Source organism: Panicum hallii, chromosome 3 (genome assembly GCF_002211085.1).
Source record: "Panicum hallii strain FIL2 chromosome 3, PHallii_v3.1, whole genome shotgun sequence".
NCBI lineage: Eukaryota > Viridiplantae > Streptophyta > Magnoliopsida > Poales > Poaceae > Panicum > Panicum hallii.
In genome coordinates, this window is record NC_038044.1 from 20,278,368 (window position 1) to 20,286,747 (window position 8,380).

The 8,380-nt window shown below is 44.3% G+C and overlaps 1 pseudogene; it reads left to right on the forward strand.

The window, feature by feature from the left end:
• The first annotated feature begins 782 nt into the window (after positions 1 to 782).
• LOC112886772 lies at positions 783 to 5,139 on the forward strand (annotated as a pseudogene).
• Positions 5,140 to 8,380: the final 3,241 nt, after the last annotated feature.

Sequence of the window (8,380 nt, forward strand, 5' to 3'; positions counted from 1 at the left end):
GGTCAAATTGAAGGTAATTGGAGCCTGTGCTAGAGTAAAATAAATCTCTCAGGTCCTCATGTGTGGCCACGTAAGAAGCCGATTGCCGATGTTTTTTTGCCAAAAGTATATAGTTATAAAGTTAGGGTAGATGTAGTTCTAGTTACTTTAAATGTTTATAAACGTTGTAATTCTTTATTTTTAGTTAGGCACAGAAAATTATAGTTTTGTAAAATTAACTCTTAATTTTATAACGGATCTAGGGACAATAAATTTAGAGTAAATTTATGATGATCAAGGAGTACTTTTCTAATGCTGTGCCCTCTCTTCTGTCCTCAGCCCCCAAATCGCCGGCCGCCGGAACCCCCTTTTCAGCCGGCGCGTCGTTCACGAATCACGAGTAGGAGGCTCGGCCGCGCCTGGTGCCTGGGGCCCTGGGCCGCCGCTCTCTCGAGGCTTGAGCAGCGGTTGAGTAGTCCAAGCCGATGCCGCGCACTGGAGGTGAAGGAGGCCGCTGCCCAAGCTGTACGATTTCGCGATCCTAAACCCAAGCTGTATCCAAACGTCTAAACCCCGACGAGCCGCCGGCTTCTTCCTCCGCAAGCCACCCCGCTGCCCCCCCGGGCCACGATGAGGAGCAGGGTGGCCGCGGCGCTGTTCCTAGGGCGGATGCCTCCTCACGCCGTGGCCGGGGTCGGCGGGCGCCTTCTCCTCCGGTTCCCGATTCGCCTCCTTCCACGCTCTCCGCTCCCTCGCTCGCAAGGGGAGCGGGCCTCTCTGCTTTCCTCCCAGACTTCCACCTCTCTCCTTGCGTGGTTCCCTCTTCCCTTGTCGATCCCGTCATTTCTGAAGAAATGCCGACCCTTCTGTGGTCGGAGCAATTTCGTTCGAAATGCCTCGGGAGCGGCCACTCTGAGGAATCATCTTAATGCGATGTATGGTATTATGTACTGACATATGATAATTTTGGGGGAATAGCTTTATCTGATTGGCCATTCTTGTCTTCAAAAATTCTAGATTTTTATCTGATTTGCTAGTGAATTAGCATATAGTGGGATATGCTAGCAGGCTCCTAGAGGTTTATCTGATTGATCATAGTGCATTAGATGTAATGAGGCTTGCCCCATGTAGAAATTGAGATCGAAGGCACTTATGTGATTAACCTCTGCACAAGGAAATTTATGTAAAGAGAGAATGGTGCCTTAGGTTCTGTAATTACTCAAAAAAATGAAAATGTTTGATGATTTTTTATGCCAATGCAATTTTGTTTCATTCATGAAATTCTCACTTCATCTGCACAAACCATTTCTTGAACTTTTGAGGAATATGGTACATAGTGCAATATAAAACTCATCAGCTTACCTATGGTAAAAGGAATTCTCAGAATTTACTGCTGATTCAAGTGTTCCATTCTAGACCTTGTTGGGCCAATGCACAAGGAAAATGTCAACTACTGCAGCTGCACTGAATTCAACTATGGCCAATGGAACAGCAAATCAAGGATTGAAGTTGCTTGTTACAAAAGGGCCTCAAGCACGGATGGCAGTCGGGATATGGCTTTTTAGTTGTGCTGCCTGGGTGTTCAGCTTGGTCGTACTCGGAGGAATAACTCGGCTCACACGTTCTGGGCTGTCAATGACTGACTGGAAGTTCACTGGGGAAATACCACCAATGCCAGACGAGGCATGGCTTGTGGAATTTGAGAAATACAAGCAATAGCCTGAATACAAGAGGTAAGGATGCAGTTGCTGCCATTTTATTCTATATTGCCTTACTTTTGTCTGCTATTGTTGATGTCCACTGGTGAAATTAGGTAATGTCTTGTTGCATGATGCACAAAGGCTTATTTTTCCTGCATATTTAATTTTGTGATCATCTCAGATGATTTTTTCATATCAATGAAACACTATTCTTACGACTTTGGTGCTACTGAGCTTATGTTGCACTTTGCTTCAGTCCTTAATAACTACCCTGTTGATTGAAGAATCTGTCTAAAAGTATTTACAACAGTAACACTACAAAATGCATGATAAATTTGATGGGTCACTTGAACTGGATGACAGACGCATCCTTACCAGTGAATGTTTCTTGAGGACTGTTTAACTGTCAGAACTTATGTATCGGGACATGTGAAAGGTTTGACTAAGCTTTGTGGTCCAATCCAGTTACCCCACTCCATTTTGACTTCTTATTGTTATGGTTGTGACATTGGCGGCCATTACTGAATTGGCTGTCCGTGTTTCTGTCCACTTTGGCTCAAAAAAAAAAGTGAACTAGAGAGCCAAAGAAAATGGATCCTTACCAAAGTTTTATCATCAAACCAAATAACGTTTTAACCTGTTCAAAGTTGGCAAACATCGTGTGTATCAAACAGAAAATCCCCATGGTTTTCATGTGTCTGTTGTCTAATGATAACAGTGTTAAACATATTCAATTTAGAAAGCATAGGACATCATCGTCTTCAGCCTAGAACATCAAAGGGAAAAAAAGGATGGAGTACTTTGTAGTAATTGGTATGACTTTGGTAGCTATGTAGGAAAAGTAATTTCACATGGACTATCAGCAATCTTAATATATTTTCCTGTAAACAACTATAACTATCCCCAGACGTATTTTCTTCATTTGCTCCTTATATGCTCCCTCTCATCGAGAGAGGCTGTGCATATCATATTTCTGTCTAATGCAATAGCAGCATTCTGTTAACATATTTAGGGTGAACAAAGGAATGAGCCTTGAAGATTTCAAATTTATATACTGGATGGAGTATGCACACAGAATGTGGGGAAGAGCTTTGGTTTTTGTATTTGCGGGTCCCTTTGCATACTTCATTGCAAAAGGGTATGTTACCCGCCAACTTGGACTCAGGCTGTCAGCTCTTTTTGCACTTGGTGGTGCACAAGGACTGATTGGCTGGTGGATGGTGAAAAGTGGTCTTGAGGTATTTATACAATGTCTTTCATGTTTTGCTACTTTGAGGTTTGGAGTTTCACTATTTTTCTGTTCACCTCAGGAACCAACATCTGAGTATGTTCAACCAAGGGTTAGCCCTTACAGATTGGCAACACATCTGACATCTGCATTTGTTATATACTGTGGTATATTGTAGACTGCTTTGTCAGTAGTGATGCCAGATCCTCCAACCGGATCAATGAGTTGGGTAAATGGTGCATCAAAAATTAGGAAGTTGGCTGTTCCTGTCAGTGCTGTGGTAGGCATTACTGCTATATCTGGAGCATCTGTTGCAGGCAATGATGCAGTATGTCTTACATTCTCTCTGTGTGTTGTAGTTTCTATCTTGAAACTAGGTGTACCTTTTATTTTATTTGTCTAATTATTTATGATTGTTATGAGCAGGGGCATGCATATAATTCATTCCCAAAGATGGGTGACACTTGGATTCCTGAAGATGTATTTTGTATTGAGCCTTTCATACGCAATTTTTTTGAGAATACAGCGACTGTGCAGGTTACCTTTTCTCCTAATGATAAGTTTACAGATCCATTCATGTTCGCATGAAAAAGGAGCTCAGCTCCAAAAGATCATGTCGTCCTGAATGTTTTTTTCCTAAAGGTTTTTCAGAGTCACTCTCTTCGTTTCATGTTTAAGTAGTTCATTCTGGCTAGAACCACAAATATGTTTTATACTACCATAACAGTTTATCTCTCTCCTCCCACCCAAAAAACATCAACCAATTTTGCAAGAACCACCCTAGAAGTATTTCTTGTGAACAGATCAAGAATGTTTACGATGGAGAATAATTTTTTAGTTCATACATTGGTGATCTGACGACAAGAAGTTTTGGAGTGCACGACCACAAGAATTGTCACTCAAGATTAACAAAGCTCTTCCCATTCTTGTAGTTCAATCACCGAATTCTTGCAACAGCCACGTTGTTGTCTGTGGGTGGATTATGGCTCGCCGCCAGGAAAATTGACATGCATCCAGCAGTCAAATCTCTGATTGGGAGCACACTTGGAATGGCTGCTCTTCAGGTAATAGATCCAGCTCCTTGCGTTTACAAGATGTTGATATTTCAGTAGTTTCTGCAAATTAACTGATGTAATCATCAATGCTCGTGCGTAATCCAATCTGTATGTCAGATGAAGTTATTGCATCACACAAGAGTGCATTTTTTTAGGCACATGAAAGATTATAATCAACATCTAATGAACTATTCAATGGATTGACCTATAACTAGTGCATAGTACATCTAACAATGTTACACATTCTATTTCAGGTTACATTGGGCATATCTACACTCTTGATGTATGTTCCTACCTCTTTGGGCTCAGCACACCAAGCTGGAGCATTGACTTTATTGTCACTAATGATACTTCTCACTCACACTTTAAGAAGGCCATCACCAGCTCTTCTTAAATCACTTGCAACAGCTGTGAAATCAACCTGATACCATGCCTCGAAATTTTAATCCAACAATTACTTTCACTGATGCGTGGTCCTGATCGCATTGGGGTCACACGTCAGTGGGACGAGTCCCTCTGCAGTAATGTGGAGGAGGCTCATCCACAATTTCCCCCTACTAACATGCATCGGTGCCCTTGTTTCTTCGCACCCCTGACTACTGAAGCTTTTTACCAGAGAAAAATATGTCTCTTTGAATAAAGCGTCCTCGATTTTAAGAGTGCCAAATATTAGAAATATTTGATCCTTTTTTCACATTTCAACATTGCATTTTGACAAGTTCAGTTTTGAGCTGTGAACTCTGTATTCTTGTACCCATGGAAGTGGATGGATCTGTACCCTGAGATTATACACAAGCCTCTCCCTTGTATTATACTATTATGTACCAGACCAGAGCTCATCTGCCCCTGAATAATTTTGAGAGAATATGTGATCTGGGCACATTTTCATGTAGCTCAGATCAAGCTGATCGACACTGACATGGATATGTCAATCACCTTCGTGTTGTATCATGGTGCTAATTCAATTGACTGTCTCGAGGCAGACTTGGTTTCAAATCTTCAGATGGGTTGCGCTCTGAACTCTTAATTAGTATTGAGTATTCTTGGAGATGACGGAGAGCATATTGAACCCTGACACTGCTAAGGGATGGACCTCCCTTGTTCTGCTCACTCTGTATGGGAAGCTCATAAATGTATCTGCTGGATTTAGATGTCTGGTTGTACTTGAATGGTTGTAGTAAAGCATTTCTGGTTAAAATTAACTTGTATGGAAAATGGTGAAATGCATGTATGTACTTGAGTTGTTCTTAACGAATTACCAAGAAATTCATTCCAAGACGTCGGTGCTTGCTAACAAGATGAAATAAAGTGGGTTTTCACATTATTTCTAACATTACTTGTATTTTCCTCAGCAAAGAAAAAAACATTACCAAATAAAAATGCTGTGGCAAGAATATAAAACCCAGTAGTTTGCAACCATGAGACAACCTCGGCATGGAATATTGAACGAGGTCCAGGCAGCCAACCGGAAGCAAGACTCCAAACAAAGAGAAATGCATTCAAGCTGCCTTTTCTAAATTTAAATAGAAGTACTAGGAACTGCAGAAGAATGGGACCCCACCAAGGAGGAACAAGTTTTCGTGGCACGATTCTTTGAAAGGTAATATCTTCTTCCGGCTTCGCACATTAGCCGTTTTAGACTCCATCTTCCATATGCTGCAAGGAGCAACAAAGTTAGAACCTACATTTTGTATATGAAGCAAGGAGCAACAAAATTAGAACCTCCAACTTGAATGTTGCTTCCTCCACCGAATGTTCCTGACACACCCTGATAGGTTATTGTTGCTGCAACTTGGTACTTTCATGCTGCCAAAATGTGGATGGTAGGTGTAGCGTTATATATATGCTCGTTTCGTTACAAGTGGGCCAAACATTTTATGAACCAAGCACACGCTAGAGTAACTATTGCGGTATAAATTCAGTTTTTGAATTGACAAGTTAGTTTTTGAATGTTGTTGGCCGAGGCGATGGAGGACGATCCATGGGCAGGGTTTAAGAAAAGCTGGTGGTCCCGTGAGGCGGTAAATGGGGAGGGGCATGGAGATGGTTATTATGAGCGCAGTAGCAACCTGCCGACGGGTTTGCAAGAGCATCCTCTTTTTTTTTTCTAGGGATGGCCGAAAATGCGATCCCCTTTCACAAATATGAGATCATTATTGTAGTTTCGAGCCGTACCTGGAAATGCATTTCCAGAGGCGGGTGACGCCATCACCAGCCTCTGAAAAAGTTTTCCATAAAACTCAAATTTTCAACAATATTAACCTTTATATATACTAAAATATTCTTGAATTATTTTTTCTAGATTTATAGCTTACCATAATCTTAGTGTAGAAGTTTTATATTTTCTATATATTTTTCTATATTCTACGATATAAACGAGTTTTCAGCACAAAAATGGAAAAAATCAATAGTAACACCTAAAAGGGGTCCAAAATTTTCGTAAATTTGCATGGTGCTATTCTTTAGATGAATTTTCATCATCATAGAAGATTCAAAATATTATACATAGAGTTTGATGCACATTCTCCATAAACTCATCGACTCCCACACTAGTATCTCATATAACTCAACCCATCATTTGAGATTTCCACAATCTTAAATTTTATATATACTAAAATATGCTTGACATTTTTTCTATATCGATAGTTCACAATAACTATAGTATAGAAATTTTATTTTTTTTATTTTTTTATTATATTCTAAGATTTAAATGAGTTTTCAAGATAAGAAAGAAAAAAATTCAGGGGCGGGTGGGGGCGTCACCCTTCTCCCATAAATCGAATTCAGAGTTAATAAAAAATAGCATATCTCGTAGAGTTACGAGTGATTGTATAGTGTGGTTGTCGGAGGAAATCTCCAACCCGGTGGCGGAATGCACCCGTCTAATCCTAGTTAAGGAAGAGTTTGGGGGAGACCTAGGAGCGCTTGATCGATGGGCGGATAAACACAGGAAAGACATAAGGATTTTAGAGTGGTTCAGGCCGTCCGAGCGTAATACCCTACGTCCACTTGGGTGTTGTATTGATTGTGGAAGCCTAGATTGAACCTGAGCTTGAGATTGAGATGTGTCCTTTTCTAACGAGTACACTCTCCCTTTTATAGTCCAAGAGGAGTGCTTACACTGTGCGGGGCCCCGACAGGTGGGCCCGGCCAACAGGAGCCTGTCCTACGAGAGATATGGAGATCTTCATCTCCAGCTACTCTCTATAGTCCTCACGATCGGGAAGTTAATGTGCGTATCAACAGCCAAGATATGCCCGTGTGCCACCTTGCCGGCACAGTGTCTGCTGTCAGTGTTACCCAACAGTGGAAGCCGTGCTGCCACTGTTGGGTCAGGACCCTCTGACAGACGAAGAAGCAGCGCTGACCCTGACGCGCCGTCGCCTCCGCGCGCACTGTTGCAGCGCACGCCTCAGCACACCTGCAGCAGGCCATCATTACTCACGCGCGCGGCGCCGTGATGTGACTAGACGTCGTCTGCCCGCGCGCAGAGCACAGTGACGCGCCGCCTTGGTAACAAGCGGGCTTACCGTGGTGTCAGTTGGGCAGACCATGCTTTGACTTGGGCGCGCACAGCCCACCTACTCACATTTAATGCGGTTGTTGGGCTGGCGTCCCGCGGAGGGCCATCTGCCACAGGCACATGGCAGGGCCGACCCTGGATTCGCCACCTTGGTGGCACGTGGAGGCGCAGAACCCCTTCCCGGAGGAAATAGGGGGGTCCGGGCCCCCGAGGCCAGCTGGAGAGATAGGCCCATAGGGGTCTGGCTGCCACACGTGGCGGCGCCGGACCCCCTGGGGGGTCCGGGCCTGTGGAGGCCATCCCCAAGTACCTTGCCCTCATGGGCACGTGGGGGGCGCCGGACCTATATGAGCTCAGGGGGGAGGTCCGGAGACCACGATCCCAGCTGCCAGGTCCGGACCATACGTCCCGTCTCCCAGAGGACAAGGGTGTGGGCTTGGAAAACCCTCTGTCCACTAGGGTGGACAGTCTATCAGATGACTTCCTGGTGGGCTAGGCCCGCGGAGAGGCAAACCTCCTCGTAGTGGGCTACAATGGCCTTCTGGCCGTTGAGTAGCTCCTTGGCGATGATGGAGGATAGGCGGCCGAGCATGTGGTGGCGCGCGTCCACCATGATGCGCTTGGAGCACACGCCGGAGCTTGACACCATCGCGTTCTTCTGTGAGACGACAGCGAGACGTTAAGGGTCTGGACACCCTAGCAGGAGGTACCCTTATCCGTATGTACCGACAGAGGTCCCCGGGCCCACCTCGGATGAGGAACGAATCCACAGGTGAGGCCATATCCCAGCGTCGCGCCGGGTGGCCAGCTTGTTTCTGCTGGAAGAAAGGGCAGGAATGTCCTTCCCCCCTTTGCGGGATCCCCGAGGGGCCCGTCCTCTGCCCGCACCGTGCGC